Source organism: Melospiza georgiana, chromosome 4, assembly GCF_028018845.1.
Source record: "Melospiza georgiana isolate bMelGeo1 chromosome 4, bMelGeo1.pri, whole genome shotgun sequence".
Classification (NCBI taxonomy): Eukaryota; Metazoa; Chordata; class Aves; order Passeriformes; family Passerellidae; genus Melospiza; species Melospiza georgiana.
This window is the reverse complement of record NC_080433.1, coordinates 42,848,428-42,876,252: the sequence shown is the minus strand read 5'-3', so window position 1 is coordinate 42,876,252 and position 27,825 is coordinate 42,848,428. Positions and strand designations below refer to the sequence as shown.

The window sequence follows — 27,825 nt, the reverse complement described above, 5'->3', positions numbered from 1 at the left end:
AAGATGAAATTGAAGTTGGAATGCTATATAAAGTTCTTGACATCTTTTTTTTTTTTCATGGAGATAGTTCCATATTAAAGCAGACAAAGAGAAGGGTTATTAAAATGACCAAGGAAGAGTCGCAGTTGTCCCAAGATAACCAAGAAGCAGTACAGGCTGGAAAATTAATTCCAGTAATTCTGAAATGGAAAACATAACTTTCAAGTAGTGTTTGAATCTTAGTGCTATGTTTTCTGTGTTCCTTAGTATACCATATAAGAAGTTATGATTCCAGCTTTGGCAGATTTTTAATCTTAATTTTGTACCAAATTTGATAAACTCTGCATTAAACTTTGTTCAGGTGTCTGTCATTAAGCAGTACATTCATGGCATTTTACTAGCTTGCAGCAAAGAACAGGTGTGTTCACCCTGTGATGCACCAAGATAGGCAGCATCTACTAAAACAGGTTTAGGAAGTACTGACCCATGTGAGTACTCATGTGAGTTCTCTGTGACAGAACTGAATCAGAAATGCAAGACTGGCATTTTCACTGCTGCGTAATTTGTCTCCTCCTTGTATTTGTGCAATTTCATTAGTAAAAGATAGCAGTAGAAAATCGCTGTGAGTTAAGTCATACCTTTTCTAGCTGCTGTTTTGCCTAACAGTATTTCAGTATTTTTGCAAGGGACTTGTCAATACAGAGCTCAGCTAAGTGATAAAAAGGAAAAGCTGCATTACAACTTTTTGGAAAAATACCCTCTGTACTAAATAATTACATTTCAGAATAATATTCAGCTACTCTTACATTTGAGGCTGTAGTTTGAAGATGTAGTTGAGTTATTTATTTATTTTGATATTTACAGTTAGCTGAGCATCCTGCATATTATTTGTTGTTCAAGATTGCTCCAGGACTACAAACTCTGTGTGAATCACATTATGAATCTCTGGAAATGCCAGATATGAGTCAATATTTGTGGTGTTTATCTGTACAACTCAAGCCAGGTCTTCCAGAATGGCAAATACCTCTGAAAAAAGAATGAAATTCAGCTGGTATAAAAAGGTTCTATCGGTCTGAATCACTCAGGCCTGACATTGCTGGGGAAGTGCAGCTGCATGAGTAAAAGAGAAACCTAGAAAAATAAGTAATTTAACACTGATAATTTGCATTATTGCCCTCCTTCTCTATAGGAAAGGGTCTGGACTTTATGAAATGCTTAACTGTACTAAAATATGTCTACAAATTCTTATGTAATAGCCTAGTAATGTTACGTGCACTTTGTGTGAAATAGGCTGTTCAGATACAGCACTACATTTTCAGCAGATGTTTAAGTCATTATAAATTGCAAATTTGGAAATGACTGCCAATTAAAAAAATTAATTAATCTTTTATACGGACTGTCATTTCACATCTGAAGAGTTGCTGGAGGGCTTTTTTTTCAGTTTTGAAAAAACTTAGCATACTTGTTTTATCTAATAATTCTTGTCCTAATGTGTGCAGAGGTTTTATTGTCATTGCATTGTTCAGAGAATTAAGTATATACGAATGATTATCTGTCTATTATCTATCTAGACATGCATTCATATCTTATATTTTCCTTCTTGTTTTGAAATTTCATTTCTTCCAATTTTCTAAAATAGCAAGCACCAGTTTCAACCCTGAAAAATATTTTTAGAAGAATCACTGTTTTAAATCTTTGTAAATTCTTCTTTTCCCTTTAGAACTGGGTCTTTTTGTTTGTTGTCTCTGTCCTTTGAGTGTCAAGGCAAAGTTACTTTATTGAGCTTTCAATGTCATTGAATTTGCAGGCAGCAACTCAGGTCTTCTGTGAAGTCAGTGTTTTGCGACTGAAATTTCCATTGTTTTTCTTTGTTGTTGGAAAAAAAAATGTTAGGTTCAAAGTTTGAAGCCAAAGTCCTTTTTTTGTAGGATAAATAACTATCCTGACATAGCTGGCTGTTTTCACATGTGTCATAAATTTTGTGAAAACAGAGAAAAATGGGTTATTGTCCTAAAGAATCCTGATTCTATTTTCTTGGTTTATTTCAGCAGTAAGTTTTCCCGGTCTTTAACTGAGAATTCCTTGTGGGAAGCTTTGTGTGTTATGAGCTCTCTAGTCTGATGCCGTATTTGGACTGGCAGAAGGGTTCATGCTTCCAGTGTTGGCTCTTTTAAAAGCAGGAAGGAAATCTTTTATCCTTGATGAAATGGTGTCCTGCATTTCTGTATATATAAGGACTTCTTATACTTATTTTCTTCCATTTCACATCACTCTTGGAGCACTGACTATGGAAAAAAGCAGCATCACACCCTTGCGTTCTATCTAGCTGACTGTACATTAATGTCTCATTTAAACACTGAACCCATGTTTACCTCCAGTTATGAAGAAGCCGTGCTGTGCTGCTGGGCATTATGGAAAGCCTATCAGAGATGCTGAAATGTGAGGGAGAGGAAATATGCTTGTGAGGAAAATGCATCAAGCAGCATTTTAAGATTTGTCTGTTTGACAGTGCTGCTGATTTCGCTTATTTGTTTTTATCTTCTGGCTTTATTATCAGTATAATGATTTTGTTTTATACTGGCATTTAGAGAGCTACAGATGGCAGTATATTTACCCCTCCCCCCCCCCGAGAGATACTGGAATGGGAAATTTGGGAATAAGCTTTTCCATAATACTGTGTATAAGCCTGAAGAAGTCCTTTAAGTTTTATGTCTTTCAGTTTCCCTCATACAAGCCTGAGTTAATATTTCCCTGCTGCCAGACATGCTATTCTTCCCCTACAGTGAGAGAGTACTTTGAACAGTTAGATAAAGGAACTCCAAACATTTTTATTTAGGGGGTTGGAATAGGACTATCCTGCTAATGTAGAGTTTTAAGAGAAGGGAACATTTGATATTTGTTTATAACTTATTCATTGCATTTAGATGCAACGCCAGTTTGAGAAAAAGTCTAGCTTGGTTTGGCTCAGCATTTGGGTCAATATATCACAATATGGAGTAAAAAGGCCAAATTTAGCTGAGCCTCTGGCTGAATGTAGTTGGACTAAAGGTACTGATGCAATCACTTCTTGATTTGCTTGTTTGCATATAAACATTTGACTGTATGAGTTCACCTGCCATAAAATCAGTAATCATAGTTGGCAAGTAAGATAAAGGAATAGAGCTGTTCTTCTGAAATAAAACTATTTTTTAAACTATTTTAAAATACTATAAAATACAAAACATAATATGCAAATTCATTGTGAACTAAAAATATATCCCTCAGAAAAATCCTTACATTTATTGTTGAAAGTTTGCCTTAGTTTTGGTACACAACCAAAATAAACACCTGAAATTTCAAGAGGAATCACTCAGTGCAAATGAGAAATTCTGTAAGTTGTAGCCTTTAAAATATAAGTGTGAAAACCCATTAAATCCATGTAAGAAAATCAAATACCGAAACAAAAAATAAGGCAGGAAATGTGCTTGAAAATATTTTCAGCATCCTACAACACAGTGAAAGGCAGTTATGTCATCTACCCTTTTATCCTTCCTCATGCCTTGCAAAAACCCAACCCTTCCCACCAAATGCACGTTTTTTTCAGTTCTGCAGCTAATATCTGCCAGTTGAAAACAGTCAGTGGGGATGTAGGCACTGGTTTGCGAGGGCAGAGGGGCAGTAAAGGGATTTCCAGATAGCAAAGTCACCCCAGCCCCAGCAGAGAGGCCAGGGCATTTTACACGGCTGAGCCAAATGCAGTGACAGGTCTTTCGGATTCTCGCACGTTCCCGGTGCACATCCTAAGCACTGGCTGAGGAAGGAGGGAGTGGAAATATTTCAAATTTTGCAAAAATGAAGTTTGAAGTTTGTCCAAATTTCCCTGTTATGGAAGGGGAAAAAAAGCAGCTTGAATTATTTTTACATAAGAGGAGAATTGCTTCCTGCTCAGCACTAGGCACTTTCAGATTGTGGTCTCAAACATGTACAAACACACTTTCATGGTGTTTAACTGCAGGGTTTGGCTTGGAATCTCTTCAGAGGAATATTTGAGCATTCCCATTGGATATTTGGATAACACAGGATTAAGATTTTGTATATAATGTATATACCATGTGTGTATTTTTACAGCCTAAGTTTTATCATAAGAATTACTAAAATACATCCTTTTCAAGAACTGCTAGATGTAAAAATATCTGCAGAATAGAAATAATGCTGATGAATTTATATGACACGTAACATTTTCCTCTCTTCATTAGTAGAAGGAGCTGGGAGGAGTCTAGTGGAGCAGAGGAGTTGAAATAGCATTAGAGCTGTGTCAGCTGTCTTTCCCCTCATGGCTTTGAACAGTTTTCTATCCTCAGAGCCACCCCCCTGTAATCCTGAGCAATACCTACAGCAGGATTTGCTGTCTGAACAGAAACGCCTGTGCTGTCCTACCTATTTCTTACACTGTTGTCTGAAAATTTGTACCTGCTGTTGAATCTGCTCCTTATTGTCTAATTATATTATCCAGTGAAACAACTAAAATATGGCAAGAGTAATTAACAAAAGAAAACAAAATCTTTTTTTTTTTTTTTTTTCTCAGCCTGCTGGGAACATACACAGAGCCACAGGCTTTAGCTGACCCACTTCTTGATAAATCACACAGCGTAACTAACACTGAGGCAGCTAATGCCATCTACTGACTAAAATAACACACTCACTGAGATAGCCTCAAAAGGAGCTTGCAGAGCTGGTAGCATTAAAAATGATCAGAACATTATGTACACCTCTGATTAAATATAAGCTTGAGAAGTTAAAGTTCTTGAGAAATCAGAATTCATTTGTCAAAAGTTTGTTCTGCAGCAAGAAAGCTAAAATAATCTGGTGTTAGGAAAACCTTTCAATAACCTGATTTTCAAAATTGTGGAGTACCTTCTCTTCTGTTGTATTCAGAGTTTGTATCTTCCCAGAAACTGTGAAAATCCATGGTGATGCTTTATATAAGATACTTTATATGCTGAATGTCATTTGAAACAGTAAAAGAATTGCCCTTTCTCATCCCCATTCATTGTTGCAGTGAGTTATACCCAAGTGAGTTAGAAATTATTGTTTTCATCTCAGAGGTGAGACTCAGCTTTTTATTTTTGTTCTCAATATGAAGACATGATCAGGGTTAAGTATGTTGCTGCTTTATGATACCTGCAAATAACCACTTAACTTAAAATGTATTTTCCTGTGTTTGTAATAATAAATTCATGGCTTCGATGCAATATGCAGAAAAATTTGCATTTGGAATAAGTGCCACATTTCCTGCTAAAAATTATTCACTGAGCAAAGTGGATTACATATAAGATACCAGCATTCTCCAGGTTAATAGCAGAGAACATTCCCTGTAATAATGAATAGCCATTTTGCACAGTAAAGCAAATCAGTGTGCTCTTTTGAGACAATTAAATTATAAATCAAAGTCTCATTAAAGCAGGCAAAGTAATTCAGTATGTTCTCAAGTGGGGTGGTGTCACTTTTACTGGGTCACTTCTGTGTGTGCAAAAATTTCTGAGGCCAAATCCTTCTGATCCTGTGGAACTTGATAGCTTTGTAGAAAGAGGCGGTGCCTTTCACCCAAAAAATCCTGACTGGATTAAAGTACTGAATCACTATTTACTGTTCTTATTCTCTGTCTTTTTTTCTTTTTTTTTTTGTACATCAAATATCCAAAGTTCACATCTGGAATAGCAACAACTTTGCAGCAAACCTGTACTTTTCCTCATATTCCAAAATGGACCAGCATTCTTTATTCATGGCGTCTGAAACACTGCTTCACTCTGTAGCCTTAATATAGAGGCATATTAAAATAAAATTTTAAGGAACTGGCCACAATTTATCCCCTTTTATCACCTTTTCAGATGAAAAGGATCTTTAGTCATTTTGAGTAAACAAGGAAAAGAAATACTGTGAAGGAGGTGTCATAATGTATTAGGATATGGACTCAAATGAAATTAATGTTAATGTTGTTTAGGTTACCTTTTACAGCTTCTTTAATTAAAAGAATAAGCTCTGTTCATACAATTCTTTCACAAGTTCCATTTTCACATAATTTTACCTTTTTGGGCCAGATTAATTTTCATTCGACTATATGAAATCTGTATGACATTGCAGCAAGTAGTCTTCATTCCTGACTTGAAGTAGCATTTCCCAGCCACCTGCTGCATCAGACCAGAATAATTCTTAGTTTGACCAAGGTCCCTCCCTGGTCTAATTACTTACTCTGTTAAATTTATTCTAATATCTGTCATAAGAAACCTAGGTAAAAAATTCTTCTATAATATTTAATATTTTAGAAGATGTCTTCCACTACTTCTGGGTGGGCTTTTTTTCCCTTAAGTCTGTTATATAGTAGATATTTAAAGACTCATATTATCTCCTTACAGTTCTCAATCTTACAAGTCCAAAAGACCTGTAAATTTTTGTTAAAATATTTTGTACTCATTGTTAATAATTTTTCACCCCTTGAGATCTAATTACTTTTAAAATTTAAATTACATGCTCTGTACCGTACACCTCAGCATAAGCATGTTGATTAGTGGAATAATAGCAATTGTAAAACTTTCTTCATGGCTTTCAATCAGCTTTGTTTTGTTTTGTTTTCAAAATGCCATGGATTGTACTGTTTCAGAGGTGTTTGCAAAAGAGCAACTCAGTCTTGAGTTTCTCTTTCTGTGTGCAGTCAACCTCTTTTGTTGATCTTGATTAAGATCTCCAAGGCCTGTGAATAAGTAAGGTTTGCAAAAGGCTGGCTGTAATTACTATGTGATTGCAATTTGTCTAGAATATACTAATTAACTGAGAAATAATTTTTTTCTGTATCATTATTAAATTATTTAAATGCTCATATAATTTACTATTTATGTGATATTTATGGCTACTTCAAAATTCTGTATTTGTAGTCTTTAGGATGAAATTTCTTGTTTTCAATTATATACCATGGACCCTAAAAAAATTTCTGTAGATTTTACTGCTCATTTCCTACCTATTTCATTTGGACCTTTTCTTTTAGAGATTGAGGATGCATTTATTTTGACAAAGAAATATATCTCTCTACATACATAAATCATAATTTTATATATTTTACCAAGATACTCTACTTTATTGAAGTTTTCCTAATCAAAAGCATTTTTGATACAAATGTACAATATACTTACTGCTCTTGTGTGAAGGTGAAGTGTTGTCTAATTTTTTCTATGATTAACATGAAGTTTTGACTTTCTGGCACAGGTGAGATTTTTTCCACATTTGTTTACTTAAATACAAGAGAATGGAGATAGGGGTAGAGTTTTATTCGTTGAACTGGGTGTTTTCTTTGTTTTGAAAAATTATTTGGATTCCCTAGTGGAATTACTTATATTGAGAACATTTTCTGGTTCTCACAGAGGACATATAGGAGAAAACACAGAAGGTCATTGCAGCATTGTGTGTGGTAGGCAGCTCATTTTTGTTTGCCATATCTAGGAATTTTCAGACAGCTCCATTACACACTGTGCAGAATGTACAAGCATGGGTGCTTCATTTGCTGTTATAAACTGGGGTGCTGGTTTCAGAAAAAATGCTTAACATTGTGTGATAATGGCCAGCTGTGAAGGATGAATGAAGATTATGTAAAGAGAATTCATAAAGTTGTATTTATAAATACGGCATGAAACTCCGTTTAACATTGCCTCATAAAATTTGATGGCTTTAAATGAACCTTTGTGCCAAACAGGCCAATCTTCTTGGGTTCTAGAGGCGTGGATTAAAGCAGGATTACTTAGTGGCAAGGGGCACAGACCAGAAGTGGGTCCCCAAGGATCACAGCAGCTAGTGGGCAGAATCCAGCAAAAATTCCCCAGTCACTGTGACAGAGCAGAGGCCTCAAATGGGCATGGAAAAGTTACCATCCCTCAGAGCTGTCCTGCTTGATCTGCTTCTCCTGCTTGCAAGATGGCGCCTGGGTGGTGCTTTCTGGAAAAAAGGAAAAATAAATGTTTCTTTTTCTCCTTCTTTCACTATTTAAATATGTTATTTTTAAATGTGTAAGCCAACAGATTCAGTAATGCTGTGCCATAGTGAGCAAAGCAGAACGACGCAGAGTCCCCAGGCAGGTGCAAAGGAGAGCCACTTTATTGCAAAACCCAGGGCTTTTAAGCAGTTTTCCCATTATCAGCTACATTGTTTTAAATCATAACATAATTCAACCAAGCACCATACATCACAGTGTGAACACACAATGGTTATATAACTTGTTTTTCTTCCTCTGATTCAGCTGTGTCACTTTCCCATAGTTCTTTTCAGCTTAGCCAGAGTAACAGGCCTGGGACATGATGTTACAAGGCCTTCCTTCTCTAAGGTTTTACCCATCTGCAACACAACAGGAGGGATCAAAACAAGACTTCTCGCTGGTTAAACTGAAGGATCTGTAGAATGTGTTCTAAGCATGGTGATTAAATTACCAAGACCACATGAAAGAACCTCAGCATTGTGAACTTTTTATTTATCCATTCCTTGCAATTTTAACTTTATTTCTTGTGACTTTTCATAGGACTTGTGACTCACTCTTTTGTTGCATTTCCCCATCTTCTGTATTTTAACTTTTGTACTTAGAATGTTCTCTCACTTTGTTCTCCTCTTGCTTTCCTGTTCTCTCTCCTGAATTGCACTCAACAATCACACCTCTCTGTCTGCCAACTTCTTGCATGACTATTTTACTATCTCTAGCACTTTTTAGGTTCTTTATCCTATGGTTTTATCCCTTGATATTTGCCCCTCTCAGGACTTCCTTCTCTTTTCCATCATAGGCATTTCTAGATTAGCATTTTCCCTGCAGATTGGTCTGCTTCTCATCATCAGTAATACTGAATTCTCTCTGCAGTAGGAGGTATGGAAGTGGGCAGATGCTAATTCTGTCCTGAGATTGCATCACCTGTAAAGAGGAGAAGGAAACTTGCATCTGAAATCAGCCTAGATTTTTCTTATCTAAAAATTGTTTATATATTTGCTCATTCATAGGACCTTGCCCATCTGACACAGACTGAGTTCTTTTAACATGGAAACAGTAAAGTAAACTTGTTCAACTCTATGGATCAGTCATTCTCAATAACAGCAGTTTTCAGAAGCTTTGTTCTTTCCTCTGTGCTGGTTTTTCAGTGTAATTTGGAGAGCACATTTAAGGTTATCCACACATTCCAATGAGATGTTATGCTCCAGGAAAGGAGTACTTCACTTTTAGACTATACCTGTAACAGTTTCCAGTCTGTACACTAGTGCATGACTCTATTTTTTCTGCTATTGCCACTAGGCTGTCCATAATTATATTGATACACTTGAAGATTCCCCATATGTAAAAGACTAAAATGCTGCATCATAATTTGCTACTATGTTTTCCCTTCCATTTACATTTCTTAAAATGCTTTGGAATTTTGTCACAGTGCCTTCATACATATGCATGACCTGCCTCTGCAAAAGACAGAACTCCTTATTTTAGAACTTATGAAAAATGCATCCAAACTTCAAAGATGAATTAGAAATCAAGATTTCTGATAAGATATTTTGGGAATCAAATCATATGAGACCTCTAGAATGTAGCCAATAAAAATGCTACTATTAATGTGTCTTTAGAGAGAGAAATTATCTTGCATATATCTTGAGAAGTTTTCTTAATTTTTGGGAGATTGGAAATACAAAACATAAGCTAAAATAACAGTTTTGATGCCTAAAGTTGGTAGCTTGTGATAGTTTTAATATGATTGCATATTGGTTTTTCCATGCCACATCACTAAAGATGTGAAGTGTCCTGAAATAATCTGTGTTCTATATATCAGGATTGACTGAAACATAAACCAAAAGAAAATCTGATGTGCTGTCATGGTTTTTAAGTTCTGTCAACATTATGTGTTGACATAAATAAATTTTAGCATTGAAGTGCTTTATTAATACATATATAATAAACATGACAATATTATACCCTCTGCTGGAAATACTTGCTCTGTTAGCAGGTGAAAATGCACTAGGAATTTTTGTGAAGTTGTAAATTTTTTACTAACTCTCAACTCTCACAGATGTACAAATCTAAAGTCTTTAAAAATTAATTACTTAATTCAAAATTTAAAATGTTAATTAAATACTACAGGCCATTGCTAACCTATTCTTACTAAATTTTGCAGTATTTTGTATTACATATATTTTGTCTGACTTCTCAAAAAGCCCCAAACAAACTGCAGTTTCTATGGTGAAACCTGTTTTATTTTTGTATGTTTATGACTGAAATAATAGCCTACTTAGAGCTATTAGTATAAAGCCAAAAAATTACTGAGTAGAAATTATTTCTAATTTTGAAACATAAGCATCTTGATATGAACAAGTAGAAATGTCAGAATTTCATACTCAAAGGTAGAATTTGCAAGCAATTTTAGTCTTATTCTCCTGATACCTTTAAGTCTTACATGTTACTTTCCTGTTTTCAAGGGGAAAAGTTGAATTTGTTTAATTTGTGAGATTGTAATATCTTTGAACTATGTCCAATGCTTACAGCGTGTGGAATTAATTTTCACCAGTTGGCTCTTTCAGTGATTATGTAGTATGTCACAGAAGGTGTCTCTTCTGTGCTAGGAAACTGAATACACCAAAAAAACACTGCTGTGCAGTTTACAAGCTGTACAGCATTACAAAGATGTCAGAATACGTTCTGCTTCCTTTTTTTTCACCACAGATGGGTTTTCTTGGTTAAAAACTGTTCTTCTCTGCATTGGACAGATACTGTTTGCCTGCCCAGAACTCTGCTGAGTTCCAAAATCTGAATTTTAACTGAAGTATGTATTTCACTTTTATGATTCTCATAGCTGCTCCCAAAACAAGGAAGATGATTACTTCATACAATAAGAATCGCATTTTTAACTGTTTAAATTCTCTTTAAACAGCAGAGCATTTCAATCGGGTCTACTGAAAGCATAACAAATTTGCTACAATCTGCATTGTAAGATGTACTCAGAAAATACTGTCTTCAGGCATTGAAAACAAGGACTTGTGATTGAGTGGCTAATGTATGAGGACATTATTTTCAAACATTAACTCTTGCTTCTTCCTCTGATTTATATCCCTGTCTTACTCAATAAAAATTAACCAAACAAACAAAAAATTCCACGCCAGGCAATAAAAACTGAAAATTTCATTTGAAGGAAGGGATAATAGGCAGAAAAAGACAAGAAACTGTGGCTAGACTTGAATATACCAGGCACTAGATGGTGACACTTAAAATTACTTCAAAGCAGCATGCAGTGCATTACTGCAGGGTGGAACAAGCAGTTATTCTGACATCAGGAGTGAATTGGGTTGTTTAACTTCTCTGCTTCTTGAACATTATAGCCATTTTAGTATAATTAAATGAAGATGAGTTGGATGACTATTACTTTCCCATGTTTACAGGGCCTAACTATGATTCATGGTTTGTGTATAAAGAATGCAATAGAAATGTAGTAGATCTTGGAATATGGCCAAGTACTGTTTATACAGAATTATAGAGATTTACTATACTAGATTAAATCTATATTCCATCTAGTGTAATATAGGTTAGTACCCGTCCAATGTAGTGTATATTGGCTGGCAGTATTTAGAATAAAATGCTTCAAACAGGCATGCAAGAAATCCTTAACCAGCTTGTTGTGTAGTAATCTGTCATGGGAGGTTACTTCCAGTCCTTTACTGCTGACAGTTTTATAAGTGAACAAGAAATGAGACTTTGAGAATGAGGGTTGTGAAAGTGGCTTCAAAGAGGGTGGGAGAAGACTGTTTAGGTCACATTACAATTCTCTTCCCAAAGGTCACATCCAGTACATTTTGTTTATTTCTTTCAAATACTTTCTTTCTCATGTCCCAGCATAGGGAAGTTCTTTTGTATTCCTAGAACATAATCTAAGAAACTTTTTGGAATATACCTGAAAGAGTTTACAGAGATCTGTAGTAACAGAAGTTAAAAATCATCCCTGATTCCCTTTCTTGAGATCCAGTTTCCTTTTACTTTTTCAGTACTAGCTTCCATTAGAAGTGGTGGGCTCTAAGTATAGTCAATTAAGTTTTGTACAGCATCATTAGGCTGCAAAACACAATTAGATGAACAGCCTTGCTAAAAACAGCCCATTGTCTTCTCTGCTATTGTAATGTCTTTTCTTACACAAATCTTTTTACAGCCTTGTGTTCTAACAAGGGCCATTTAAAATTAAAATTTCCATCACTCCTAAGCAGTTGCGACTTATGAAAAGAGACCTGAGAATAATTGGTTATTATTCACTGCAACTATGCTAAATTCATGTATTTATTTGCTTCTGCTGAAGTGCTGAGCATTGATGTTGTACTCTGCAAACTGAGCCCCTTCCTTAGCCCATTGAGATAGACACACAGAATATCAGGATCTATACATGCATTCAAGCAGATATTCTTGCTGCACCATAAATACCATTCTTTGTTGCGTTTTCATGTTTGTTGTTGTTCTAAAAGTAAAGTCTCTGCATCAAGGACTGTCTGACAAGTGTGGCTGAACAGCCTGACTGTTCTGTAGCTGCTGACCCATTGGCGCCATGGGTGTAGGAAGAACAAGTGCTGAAGAGGAGGTGCAGTTGCTGGTGCAGTTACACTGTCTACTGAAATTGGGTAATATAGGCTGGCAAAAACTCTTTCTATCAGAATAACAACATAGCTTAGAAGTTGTGCTGACATGTCTGCTCTGCAGAGATCTGCTGACATAACTATGGCCTCAGTTAGATAAGCGAAATTGAATAAATAGAACAGAGGCAGGAAGGGAGAAGTGATGAGAGGGGAGCTAAAAGTAAGAAAGAGTTTTGCTGCATAGCAGGAGAATTATGCAGGTGTAGGAGGAGATTTTTCAAAGGCATGAATAGCTAAATCTATTAACATTGCACGGTGACTGCAGGGATAGAGATACAGATAGAGTAGAAGAATATAGAGAAGCGAAAAATTTCTAGAGAAGGGATCTAAAAAGATAGAATAAAGTTGGTTAATGAAGCAGAGAAATGTGATTCTTAGGATAGCATGAGTCACACACCAAAAAAGAAGGGGAGAGTGAAAAACTGCCATGAGCAAGGGGAAGGGGCTAAAACCACCTAATAGGTAGAAGAAAAGCCCAATGTTAATGCAGGTTGTGCTGGGATATTGGGTGATAAAAAGTGATTGTAACCTTTCCTGCATGTCAATGCTCCTTCAGTGCACCACAGTGTGCTAGTTATGATATCCAGACTGAAGGCCTGTTACAACATGTCCCTGAGGCTGCCCATGTATGAAGGTATAAAGGCAGCCCTAAAAGCCTTTTAGGCTATTCAGTATATTTCAACATAATTTACAACTTTTATGATTGATCAGATTCTCATTTCACAGCGGGTGTCACTTGCCAATTTTGTTCCAGGATGGTTTGTCACAAGGAGTGTGAGTAGGCTTCGACAAAAATAAGCAAAGTTCAAATTTGCCAGCTAGAAATAATTGCATAGAGAAGGAATAAATGTACCTAACTGTCATGCTTGTAATCCCTGCTGTAAATGCTAGGCAGTCATTGCCTTTCCTAAGCAGAATATAGATACTTAACACTCCAGTATCCATTTATTTCGTGTCTTACAAGGGTTTTTGTAACAAGGCAAAGATTAGATTCAGAATCTACTACTGCGAATACTAAAATGAGCTAGTAAGTGTCTGTACTGTAAATCTAAAAGTTCTTGATTTGAGCATTGCAAAGGACCCAGTAAAATTTATAATGAGCATATAAGTTCTTGTTATGCTAGATAAAAAGGTAGAAATACAAAGGCTTCAGGAGTGTCTTTTGAGAGTTTCAGATGATAACTTCAGTGTTCTCCCGGCACAGCTGCAGGTAAGTTCCCTCTGAAGTGAGCTCTGACCGGAGGACTTTGTGCTATAGGGCAGTTCTCTGCTGCTCTCTCTCACCTTGTAGATCCCCACTTTTAATTGAGTTCACTCTATCAGCAGGAAAAGCTGCTGTGTTGAGCTCCTCCCATGTCACAGGCAATATGTATTTCCTGAAATGTTGTGCCATCAGCTTGCTTGGTGTAGCTGCACTAAGGGGCTTCATCACCTCCCTGAGCTTTGATTCCTTCAACTGTCCCCTGCTGGTAGTAAACTCTTGGGACTGGAATGTGGGATAGGCAAACATCTAGTGAAGCAATCACTGGGCTTTAGTCAGGAATCTGCAAACAGAAAGAGTAAGAAATGTAAGAGTGAGGGAAGTAAAGACTACTGCTGAGTTCCAACCTAACTAAAAAAGTATCTTTACAAAATTTTGACTACTTTCACCTTGTGTGCAGTAAAAGGCATCCCAGTGCTTCAGCCCTCCTGAGCCTTTCCATCTTTTTCTACTAAAGGTAAAACCTTTAGTTTGTTCCCATTAATAGCGTTCACTGACAGACAAAGCCTGGCTGATATTGCAGTTCTTTGCTCTTTAGCATTTCTTTTACAAGAGCCAGCAGTGTTTCAGGGAGACAGCACTCTCCACTTGGGAGAGAGCCACCTGCCACTATATTTTCTTCTCTCCCAGTAGTGTATTTTGGCAGTAGATCCCTTTGCAGCTGTGACTACCGTTTACATTTGGAGAGTATTGGTTTAGAAAGAGAAGGCATTTAACAGAGGTAACAATTATTGTTTTCAAATGGTTGAAAAGGTGATGAAAATTCCAGATACGGCTTATGCCTGTGGATTAAAAACAAATATCACTCCTTGCCATAAATGCTGCTTCTCTCTCCTATTGTGATAGCTGGTAATGGCTGAAACACAGTTGCTGCATTAGGGATCTTAATAGCAAGGGGCTTTTGGTGGAAACTTCTCAACTTGCCTCCAGGCTTGTTTAGTTCTTCAACGAAAAGTGGAATGCATGTGTGTACAGCATGGAAGCTGTACTTGTTCCTAAGTTCTGAGAAGACGCCTTGGCTTTCATTTATTTAGGTGTTCTGTGAAGTTAAAGCTGTTAGTTTTTTTGTAAAGGGCAGAAGACAAGAAAAAAATGTTATTTAATGTGTGGTAAAACAATTAGATAATGACCTTTTCATTTACAAACTTGTCTTTATTTTCTAGGTTTAAATAATTTTCAATTATTCTATTTGCTTTTTAGCAGCAAAAATATGAACAGAATGAACTTCAAAACTATGTTGAACTAAGCTTTTTATCTCTTTTTTTTTTTTGCTAGCAATTGCTAATAAATAAACAAGAATTGCAGGCTTGTAATTAGAGGTTTAGTAGTTGCTGCTTAGTTTAAAATGACCTTGAAAGGGTATTCTGCTTTTCATCTTTCTTTTCTCTTTGCTAATGTACATTCCAGCAGGGCTAATTCCCTTTTTTTTTTTTTTTCTCCAAGGGTTTTGTTGAAGTGAAGGCAAAACCTTGACTTTTGTCTCTTCATATTTATGATAATCTTCTTCTTGTCACATTCTTAACACTTTACTGCATCCACTTTCATTCTATTGTGAATGTCCCTTGTGCTCTAAGTCCAATTTTCTGCTTTTACCTCACAGTGCTTAAACTATCCATTCTATTCTGCTCTGTTTTCATTGAGAACCAGCCCTTAGCAGCTAGATAACGGCCTGTTACTGAAGATTTCTTCTTTTCACATACTATAATACATCTTTTCTCTTCCAAAGAGATTTTTGGAGCTCATCAAATTCCCCTGCTACAGAACAATGCATCCGTGTGCTTTCTCTGAAATAGCTTTTCTCTTCACACAACTTTGAAATGCTGACTTATTTATTACTTTCTTCTAAAGAAAAAGCAAACAATTTCATCAGTCATGTTGAATTCTTTTGTTCTTATGCTTTATAATGTTGGTATAATCTCTGGAAAGCTATTAGCTCTGTTTTTTAGAGGATTTTCTTTAATAATTAGTTCTGCGTTCATTATAGAGTACCAGGCTCTTGCAAGTAGTGCTGGAATTATCATTTGAGTCCAGTCCCATGTTTACATGCATTCATCAAGAAGAAATGCCCATGTCACAAAGCAGAAACACATGTACTGAAAGAAGCTTAAAGGCCGTGCTAGCCTCCCTACATCATGCTTCTGTTTGGCTCAGTACCCTTTCTTCTCCAGAGCAATTCACTTTGATTTAGAAATTGCAGAGGGCAAAAATTAACCAGCTACCAGAAGATGTAAAGGAAGTTAAAATTATCACTTGTTTATCCTGGCTGCTCCTCTTGAGCAGTAAAAGGCATGAACCTCTTGCTGTGTATCGTCCTCCTTGTAGGCCAAGTTCACCAGCCAAACATTGGGTAGCACATGACCTCAGAAGGTGTGTACCCTTAGTGCTGAAACTCTCCCCACCTTCAGGTCTGCTCTGTCACACCCAGAAGGCCACAGATCACATAATAGCAGAAGTTACATTTTTCAGCTAAAAGTTAGATAAAGATGCATAGTTTTACACTAGCTATGATGACCTTAAAAAAAGTGGGAACTGAACACATAACTAATTTTCTTCATTCTGTGACAACAGATAATCCTACTTTCCTTTGCAAATCTTACTTACTTTGCAAATATGATCAATAAGGTTTTTTTTGTTTTCTGTTTTAAATGGATTATGGTTATAGAAGGAGTGTTGGCCAATAAATGGTGATAATTCCATACTTGAATATAGAGGTTTACAGTTAACTAAATAAGGGAGAAAAAAAAGGAAACCACAAAATAACAAAAGTTGAAGCATTCAATTAAACAATGTGACCATCAAGAAAATAAAAACTGAAACATAACAGGTTGTTTTTTAAATTATGTCAGTAAGTCTAAACAAAGTAGAATTCTTTGCTTATTCAGAAATTCTTTCTTTCTGTGTAAATGTTAACTGTATAGCACTTAGTGTACACTCAGCCCTTCTTCTGATGTCTCAGTTGGACAATTAACTCAATCAGCTAAATCTACAGGAAAACTTAGGATGTGTGACAACATGCTCCAAGGTGTTTAGCTATTAGAGACTTAACTGCAATAGTAATATCTACTGGGCTGCATTAAAAACAACATTCCTGTAACTATCCTGTAACCAGTGAGCTGTTCAGAGTGTTCCAAGTGTAATTACCCATAGGTTAAGTAAAATTTGCCCAAGTTTCCATCCACAAACTGAAAAACTGAATTATCCTACTTAAACACTTTTGATGAACAACACTTTCCCCTGAACATCTACTGAATCAGTGACTTAAAACAAAGAGCACTGTACTGGGTCAGAGGAAAGAAGTGCCCAGAACAAAATTGGGAAAGCCAGCAGTAGCAATAAATCAGCCTTGCCTATTAAGTAGGATTTCTAGCTCCCTCAGGTTGTTTTGGCAATAACACTAACCTTAGTTGCCCTCCTGCAGGAGTAAGTGGCTAATGAGGCAGAATGATCTATCAATCACTGTCTCAGTCAGAATGCTGCTGCAGACTGTTGTCCAGATCTAGGGTAGATCCATCCCTCAGTCTAAAAGGGCATGATACTCTGGGATGTGCCATCTGAAAGAGGCATGCAGAAGGGCTGCTTTCAGAATGCAGCCCAGGCATAGCAGTTGGCCTGAGTCCACCAAGTTTCTTTCAAACCTGTGCAGAACCTCCAGGAATATTCATGACACAGAAGGGCCATAACGTCAGGCAGAGACACCAGACTGCTTCTGTCATCCTATTTATGAAAGCAGAGCAAATTGAGGTTGTGGGTTAGATTAGAGAATTCCTGATGCTGTGCTTACGAATACCCATGCTCCTTCCATCCTTGGACTGTGTCACAGCTTCAGAGCAAGCTTCCTGTACAGTATCCGGAGGATGTGAGTACCTCAAAATGGGTTGCTCAGCAGCCAGCATGCTGAGTGAGAAGCTGTCTAGTCAGCAGGGTGTGCTAAAAACAGAAGTGACTCATAAATCTTGCTTCTTCTCTGAACTGCCTCCAGCACCTTCTAAGAGGTGATGCCAGAAGACAGGCATGCAAGTCCTTTTTTGCAAAAGCTGAACAGTGGTGACTCTTCCCTTGGAGGTAGCAACACTGGCTATGCAAAACCCAAGTGATGAGAACTCACTCATTGAAGATAACCTTAGGCTTAGGCTGTCATCTGTCCAAGGGAATTCAAAGCTTTATCATACAGGCTTTCTCTGGTCTACAGAAGAGAAGGGAATATGACCATACCAAGCATTTCCATGTGCAAAAAGCCCTAGAAGTTTTAAACCTATGAAAATCCCTAAATTATCATTTATCCTTAACTTTATTTCAACAGCAACAAAAAAACCAAGTAATTCTGTTTTTTATTTCATTTTGTTACTTCCTCATCTTTATTCTGGAGTTTTGTTCTCTAGTATTGCTCATGCATGAGCTGGATGCAACATTCTTGTAGTTGGAATCCTTGCTAAACTGATTATCTGAAGAAATGATTGCAGAATAAGCAATAGTTGTAGTAACAGCAGAAATCAGTGCTTATACTAATACTTTATAAACTGCCTCATTTTAAAGTTATCAGTTATTTAAAAAATTTTCGATATGCATAAGGGTATCTTTTTAAAAGATGTCTTTCCAAAACACTGTAGGAAATGCATGGTTATTAGCCTCAAATTAGGATTTTTTTGCTTTCTTTCTTTCAGTAGAAAAATGTTTCAAATTGGAAATTAAATGTCATGTAATTGATTGGTAATTTTCCTTCCTGCTGTGTGCAGAAGGCCATTGGATGATGGCATAGCATTCTCAACAGGAGGAAAAAGTGTCAGTCATTATGGGACAATTAGTTTCAATTTTTGCCATTTTACTTCCATGTGCTGATAAGATTGTCTTAAAAAATCTATGTAGAATAATTAACCATAAATATCAACTAACTTTTTTTAGAGAATATTTTAACTTAAGAACCAAATCTAAGTGCAGATGCTTCCTGTGTCCCCATGTTCTTTCCTTCACTGGTAACATTCAAGAAACAATAATTTTCATGTAGCTGCAATTAACAGACCCTGTCACAATCAGTCAGCTGCTTTTCATGGTTTTGCATCATTGTTCCCGATTTCAGTACTGCAATGATGTGGCTGAAGAAAACCCTGAAAAATCTTGACAGCGTCACAACTTATGAAAATTGTGTATTTCCCCCTCTGTTCACAAGAAAAGTCTTGGACTCAAACTGTCATTGTTTCCTCTCTTGCAATAATAGTAGTGTATAATTAATGCTCACGTGGGAGGAATATACCTATGATATGTATTTAGAGAAAGATATCTTTGTGCTCACATGGGTACTTTGCACATGTCTGATTGAGATCTGTGTGATGACATACTGAGATTTTTTTATAACTAGAATGAATGTACCTGAAAATTCTGAATCTTGATCATACAGAATTTGCAAAATTTGATCTACAAAATTCACTCACATGGTATTTTTCCCATTACTACACTAGGGTGATGCATCTAAAGCTTTAATGCCAAATACCAGCTATTTACATTTTTCTAAATGCCATAAGCATAATTTTATCATAGCAACTGAAAAACTAGCTGAACTGTTGTCTTTTCCCACCTACCACCAAGTGATGTAACCCAAATTTCATGAGCTTACTGTGTGATCTGTAGTAAGTTCTCAAAGGACTTTGAAGTTCCATTTGAAATTGCATTCATGATGGAGATGAGGAATACAATCTTACTGCATTTTCCTTGCTCCCTTAGCTTTATAATAGTGTGGATGTAATGGTGAAAAAACACTCGATGATGAAGTTAAATGTGGTACTCATTAAATCCAGCATATATGACTGAACATATGTAGAGAGCAGATCCTTCTCAGGGAAAAGGTGCCATTTTTATATAGTCACTTGTCAGAGTCACATTCTGAGGTACCAGTTACTTCACAGCCTAAGTCCAAGGCTGAACTAATGTGAGAGATAGCCCTGAGCTGCACATCTCAGCTCATCTCAGTTTGGTTCCTTAGTGCATGTACCCAGTTAATTTTGCTAGCACCATGGTTACTGATTGCAGAAATTGGGGCATATAAGAAAAATTTATAAAAAAGAAAATTCAAAGGGCAAAAAGTGAATTTAAGGCTGTGCCAAAGCAAGAATATTAATAACATTTCTCTGTATTATTTTACCATTTCTGTTATGTTGTTCCTTGTGAATTTTACTGTGTCATAGTCAAGCTCTATGGCACTTCACTAATTTATAGGCTTTATTGGAGCCATTGATTGGACAGGAGCCACATATGGGAACATAAATTGATTTTATGCAATATACACAACAAAAATGTATTGATGTAAAGGGCTTCATTATTTGTAAGATTACTCTAAAATGATTTTGGAACAGCAAGAACTCTCTGTGGACTGCATTTGAATTTCATGCTTAAATTCAGTTGAACACTAGTTTTTATATAAATTCTTTTGTCTTACACTGCTGTGTAAAGGAAGTCTGGAAGTAAATACCAGGGGAGTAGAAACACAGATTGCAGCTTCAGGAAATGAGATGCAAGTGTGAAAGATGACAGAATGATCATGTGGGAGGAAATTACAGTAGTTTCTTTCTTTCTTTCCCTTATTTCTATTAATAACTAGCTATTATCAAGGAGCTCAGACATTTTAAAGCAGAAATTGCTATAGTAGATGAAGAGAGAGGGTTTAAATTGTGCATGCTGTGAAGCTTTGACAGGTAACATCACTGCTGCTGAAACATTACGGTAACATCAATATCCAGAGACACAGGGCTCTCTCCTTCCTCGTTACCTCTAAATAACAAAAGAATCAAATGACTAAGAAATATCATATACTTAGAGGAAAATAGAAGTCTCAGAACATGGTCAGGCGTTTATGTAGTGAATCTTGACTTTGACTTTCTTGATATCCCTCTTGACTTACTTTGCAGTATGACCTAAGCAGAGATATTTCTCTGTAACTGCTGTGAATTCTCTGGCTTCCATGTGCTCTTCTGCATTGCAGGAGCAGAAGTTTGAAGTGCAGTCAAAAAATTATGGCTTTTAGCTGCAAAGAAAATAGTACCAACTTCACTGCTCTCAGTGAAATTAATTGTGGTCTTACCAACAGCTTAAGGACTGAATCTGAAAATACATCTTGCATATCTTGGTACTCCAAAATACAGTGATTAGCTTTTCATAGATTGCATATCAGACTCTGGTGCTTCCTGAAAATTCGAGACAAAGTTTCTCTTCCGTAGACTTTAGTATAAGATATTTCAAAGTCTTATACTTCAAGCAGTTCTGCCATATTTAATAGATGGGTGCACAGGAAGCTGAAAGAGAAGCCTGCAGTTTGTGCTGTGGACAGAAGAATTTGTCTTTCTCCAGTGCTCACAATGTCCATATCCCTCCCAAAAATCTGCAGGTGATTTGCTGTCCCTGGAAAAACTGTTTTCTGTGACATTATATGGTTAGCTTTGAAACATGCTTAGACATGAAATGCTCCATTATAATGATTTCAATTAAATAAATAGTTTTATTGTAACAGAGAACTGTGAAGTATTCTATGCTTATTCTTCATATTTTCTAGATTTAACAGATATACTAAAAAAGTGAATTAGGCTAAGAAGAGTACACAGAGACTTGGCTATTATTTTGATGCAACTCATATTCAAATAATAGGTTTGCAGTGTGAATATTAGACTGGAAATCTGAGAATATTTCACTTTCTCATGAGAATTAATTATATTTGGCCTTCAAGTGATTGTCTTTGAGATGTTTTTCTAAAAATATTTGTTTATTTTAAGTGAATTCTGGAGACTCATATGGAACTCATATCTAATAATGGAAAGATTTGTTTCCTGGTCCAGGAATGTGCTGTAGATAACTGTCAGCCTCAAAACTTTAAGCTTTTGCTAAGTGTAAAATATTTCTGCCAAGCTCTCCTTCTCTTTGCTGCTTTGGGGTTGCAGCACTTCTGCCTGACTTGGTATGTGACTGCTGTTCTTCCCCCACACTTGATTAAAGTTTGGCTCAGATGTCTCCCCCTCCCTGTATTGGATCCTCATCACTCCTGGCTCACCATCTCACTGTTCTGTTTGTCTGTGCTCCTCCAGCCTGCTCCAGGGCAAGTGATACTCCTTTGGTAGGACTGGGCATGCAGGCATGGGCATTTCTTAAAACTGAGCAATAACATAGCCATTGGCTTAGGGGAGAAGATTTAGGTGCTTTATCTTGTTTATTCAGTTCATTCAGCCAATTGCTATTACTGTGGTGTTAGCAGCAAGCATTGGAAGGCAGTGTTAAAGAGCTGATGTACGGATGGCATCTGGGAAGTATCAGTTCATGTTTCATAAATGGCAGCAAGAGAAGTTTCTCTTTTCCACTGAAAGAGGTGCAGGGATCACTCTGGGGCAGGTGGGAATTTTGCTGGGATAATTCTTGTGCCTTGATAGGAGCACAGAGAGGACCCCTGAATTCTCATACCAAGGTTCTTCATCAGAACTTTTTTTCCCTGTGAACTGTTGGCCTTTCATGTACCTTCTCTAAAGTAGTACTAAATCTGGATTTCATTGTAAACCTTTGTGGTAGCCATAAAAAGGCTGTTTTGATACATCTTTGCCATGACCTTCCATTCTTCTGAAAATGTACTTACAGTCTCATCTTTGTAACAGGCCAGGAAAGTCTCTTTTCTGAGCTTGTCTTTTAAAATAACTGTCCTTTACTGAATAACCTATTTCATTAGTAGGAAGATGAATGAGCAAAAAATGTATTATTAACATCCCAGAATGCCTAAATCTAAGAAGAGATCCCTTATTGTAGGTACCTTTAAACATTCTGCTAATGATCCCATCTTCTGATTAATTAATTTCATCAAAAACACACTGATGGAATGAGGTATATTTTCAATGTGGTGCAAACCTTTCTCTGGCAATACTGCATTCTTACCCTGAGTACACTGGCACTAAAAGCTAATAGTTGCTTTCTCTTTCAGTGCTCAGGTGCTGTAAACAAAAACGATCGAGGGACACAACTCTGAGATTTTTCTTCTTTCTTGGAGAAGTTTTGTTATTACATTACATCCATTACCTTGGATGTGACTGCTGGGTTGAAAATATTTTGTATGCTGAAACAATAAGCTTTCCAAGAAATACCATTTAACAGTATAGATCCCAATTTACATCTGGAGTGTAGTCAATAGCTCTACTACAGTTGCAGCATTACACATTGAAAGAATGATGACTGTTACTTCTGAAAACTTAAACTACTCATAACAACACTGTAGTTCTATGTTTTTAATAATTTCACTAATTTTAATTTTTAGTATGGCAAAAAGGAGGCAGTAAAGTAAAAGGACACTTTCCAGAAAATTTCTCATTGGGAGATAATTATTTGGTCAGCGTGGGATGCCTGACCTGTTTACTGTCTCACTGCATGCAGCTTGGATTCAGCAGATAAGAGGAGAAATGAGCAAATATAAATTGTCTGAAATCCACCATGTAGAAGGAATGTTGCTGATTTTACACCTATAAGATTATGTATTAAGCAACTGCTGTGGTACACCCAGTGTAATTTAACCACATAGAAACACACCAATTACACCAATTAACTTTCCTGCCTTTTGGCATGTTTTTTTTTTTTTTTTTTTTTTTTTTTTTTTTTGTAAGGCTATCATAATTCTCCCCAAGATTTTCCAGAAGGTGATACATTGTTCTTGAGTTTTGCTCATTCCAGAAAATCCCCCTTCTGTGTGAATCAATGTGGACATCCCATCTCATAATTTTCTGACTATTCAGTTTTTTTAAAAAAGTTTAAAATTTCCCCTGAGATTAGTCTTCCCAAGTTGTCCACATCTTTGCATATGCCAGAGTGTTTGCAGACTGTTGCCCTTTGAGCACATTCTTTCAACTGTGATTTCCAGAATCTGTTCAATGCTCTGTTGAATTCATCCATGTCTGAAGTTTTATGCCTCTTTACTCTTCTCCTAAGAGACATTGCTGCTTTACAATTTTCTTTAGAGGTGCTTTCCAATGGCACTCTCTCCATTAGGATCCATACCAGCACATACTAGGGCAGTCAGCCAGTACTTTGTACCTCCATAACAAAATCCCTTGCTTCTTACAAATCTCCAGTGTGTATATGTGTATTTCTCAAATGCTCCATTTTCAGAGGAAATTATGTTGAAGTTTGAGCTGATAATTCATGTTTGTCAGAGGTATTCTTGCATAGGGAACAGTAAAGCTCAAAATGCCTGGTCTCCTCAAGGGTTCAACTGGATTTTCAGTCAACACATACCTACTTCTGAATAGAGACAAGCATTACTTCAAAGTATTCCACGTGTTTGTCCATTGTGTCATTTTGCATGTCTTATAATGACTATATGGCACTACTGGCCAGTGCATGGGCAGTGGTATGCCAAAGAATTGATGTGGTCAGAAAATATAGTCTGTGCTACATTTTATAGAAGCTTGGAAGTTAAATTGTAATTTTCTCTACTGATATAGTGACCTCCTCAAGCCAGATCTAATAAGCTCTCAGAGGCCTATAACATACTCAGGATAGCTTAGCTGCTCTTGGAGGCATAAACATCAGCAGGATGGCTTCTGTTGCAGTATTGGAAAGAAACAGGTTTAATAAAAGGCAAAATAACAAACAGAAAGACTGAGCTAGGTGCCAGACATTTTTGCTCCTGGTAAAACACCTTACAAAAGTGATTAGTGTCTTTGTTCCCTCCTTTTTCTAGTTAATTGCCCACGCGGGACTTTTGGCTTCTGTCCAATTAGCTATCCTTAAGTTTGAGGTGAAGTCCCCTAAACCTATGAAGTGTCTTTTTCACCTAATTGAGGAGAGAAACTTCTGGGCTTCTTTCCTTTTTGAGGGGACAAAGGACAGTTTTGTCACTCCATCAACAGGAGGCACACTCCTATATTGTACAATTAAAAATGTACTCTAATTTATGACTGGATGTTGCACATGAAACATAATATTTCATAGATAGCACTATAAACGTTGCAGTGAACATTGGACTGAAAATCATAGTTGAGTGGGATGACATTTCATTTTTTAACTTACAAGACTTTTTTGCTTGCAACTACCATTTCATAAATGGCAGAGAGTCTGCTAATGATTTGTAGATCTTTACCTTCAGCAATGCACTGCAGCACTCAAGTAACCCCGTTTTTTTTAAAGGCCAGTTTAAATATAATTATTCTGTATTCTGCAGTCTCTAACAGTCTGCACGGTGCTTATACTGTTATTGTGGAAAGCTGCAGCATTACACTTACAAAAGCCATCAGTTATTATAAGCAAGTGGGCGCATGCTCTTTGCAGAGAGCTTTTTCTGAGTCAAGATTCTTTTTTCAGCCCCTTCACACCTTTTTGAAATATCAGGACAGTGTCATTGGCATGTAAAGGTCGAAGGTTCTGTGGCAAGTCTCAAACCATTTGTGCGTGCCTCATTAGACATAGTGACCTCTAACTGCACTAGGAATCTACTGAGGATTGTTCCTGGACATCACAGGATAGTCTGTTTTGTTGGTTTTTCCTCCTTTTAAGTAAATCAAAGTGTAATGCCTCAAATTTGTTCTTTGAATATATTTTCAAAATATAGTTCAAAACCTAGAAGCAAATAAATTACATTTGCCTTAATTTTTAATTAGCTGAAAGTCATCACTGCAAATTGTGTCTTCCATTGCTAAATAAAATAGTCAACTGCCAGGCCTGAATTAATTAAGCAATATATTCTAATTAAGCAATTTTGTTTTGATTTAATTATGATATACAACTTTCCTTCTGATTTAAGTGACATTCATTGATAAAATGCTATAACATAAAACAGCACTAGTGTTTACAGCTTATGCTTCATAGTGTTTGGCATTCATCAGAGCATATGGAAAAAGTCTCTTAGTCTGGAATAGCTGACATTTTATTTGTTACCAAAATTATGGACTACTTGATTTTTTTGTTGTTGTTTTGTGAGGCAATTGGGGAAATACAGATACCTCAGGCTTGAGCCAAATTTATGACTATTAACTGGAATATTTCCATTGACATTGGTCTGCTTTTGATAGTGAACTGCTCCCATGTTGTTGCAGGGAAATAGTTAAGACCACATGCTTATGAAATATTTACAGAGATGTATTGTATACATATTCTGTGTCAACATCAACATGATTTTATATTAGGCTAGGGACTTGAGAGCAAGGACAGAAGTGATGGGTAGGCAGGGAATACCCCTTCATTTGCTGCTGCATCAATAAAATTGCTACAAAATATTCACTAAATTAAGCAATACCAACTCCCTATTTTGTTAAAATGTTTTTCATCATACAGGAGTATTGGAGAATGGCTTTTGTATTCCAGACTACACCCGTGTGCAAACCCCTGTTTAATGATAGGAATGGTGAGGATGATTTCAGAAAGTTCATTCTGCCTGCAGTCAGGCCTGTGCCTACAGGTCTTCATGACTGCAGACTCGTACAACTAAAGCTGAAGGACAAAAAGTCAAATCTCCTCTTGATTTAGTGATCTGAGCGCTCTTAGCAACATCCATGAAAACAATCATGTAAGACAAGAAAGGTCATGATTGATCATATTGCATGCAGTCAGACGCTCTTATGCCCCTTCAATTCTGATGTGTTGTGTTTTATTCCTATGTTGATGTTTAAATTTCTCAGGGAAAGCTCAAAGGCCAAATGCCTTTTGAAGCTGAGAGCAATTGTATACTCAGCAATAATGAATGTTTGTTATTTTTCAAACCCTTTCTCCTTCTGTTTTCTGAAATTATTCAGATCAGTGGTATTTATGATGCAGCAGAAAATCAGAACAATGTTTTCAGAAACTGAATAAACATTTCAGCTAGCCTTCCTGTGTTGCAGGAATTTCTATCATATCTTCTCATCTTCATCCCACTAGCCCAAAATTCTTTGCTATGTGACTGTGGTAGCTGACCCTGACTGGGTGCCAGGTTCCCACCAAAGCTGCTCTATCCCTCCTATCCTCAGCTGGACAGTGGAGGAGCAAGATAAGAACAGGGAGACATCAATCACTCATTGCTGTCACAGTCAAACCAGATTTGAATTAGGGAAATTGGCTTAATTTACCAATCAAAGAAAAGTAGGATATTGAGAAATGAAACTAAATCTGAAACAGCTTCCCTCCCCCCTCCCTTCTTCCAGGGATTAACTTCACTCTGGATTTCCTCAACAGTGCAGGGGAATGGGGAATTGTGGTTGCAGTCAGTCTATCACAAGTTGTCTTTGCTCTCCCTCCTCCTCAGGGGGAGGACTCCTCACCCACTTTCTCTGCTCCAGTGTGGGATCCCTCCAACAGGAACTTCTCTAATTTGAGTCCTTCTCATGGGGTATAGCTCTTCACAAGCTGCTCCAGCGGGTCTCTCCCTCAGGGTGCAGTCCTTCAGGAGCACACTGCTCCAGAGTGGGTTCTCCATGGGGTCACCACTCCTGCCAGCAAACCTGCTCACTGTGGGCTCCTCTCTCCACGGGGCCACAGCTCCTGCCAAGCCCCTGCTCCAGCACAGGTTTCCCACAGGGTCACAGCCCCCTTCAGGCCTCCACCTGCCCCAGTGTGGGCCCTCCCCAGGCTGCAGGTGGATCTCTGTTCCTCCATGGGCCTCCATGGGCTGCAGGGTCCCATCCTGCCTCACCCTGGGCCGCACCACGGGCTGCAGGGGAATCTCTGCTCCAGTGCCGGGGGCACCTCCTCCCCTCCTCCTGCCCTGCCCGCAGTGCCAGCACGGCTGCTCCTCTCACCTGTTCTCACTTCTCTTTCCCAGTTGTCCAGCAGTATTTGCCCTTTTTAAATCAGTTATCCCAGAGGTGCTGCCACCATCGCTGATGGCTCGACCCTGGTCAGCACTGCGTCCATCCAGGGGCTGTCTGGAATTGGCTCTGAGGGACATGGGAGAGGCTTTGGGCAGCTTCCCACTGATGCCAGCCGATAGCCAGCCCACTCTTAACACCTGGCCT

At 37.3% G+C, this 27,825-nt stretch overlaps 1 protein-coding gene across 4 annotated transcripts in view; it reads left to right on the top strand.

Annotated features, from left to right (window-relative positions):
* Positions 1-27,825, top strand: part of SYT1 (synaptotagmin 1) — a 333,690-nt gene that overhangs the window by 180,841 nt on the left and 125,024 nt on the right. The gene's annotated exons all lie outside the window — the stretch shown is intronic.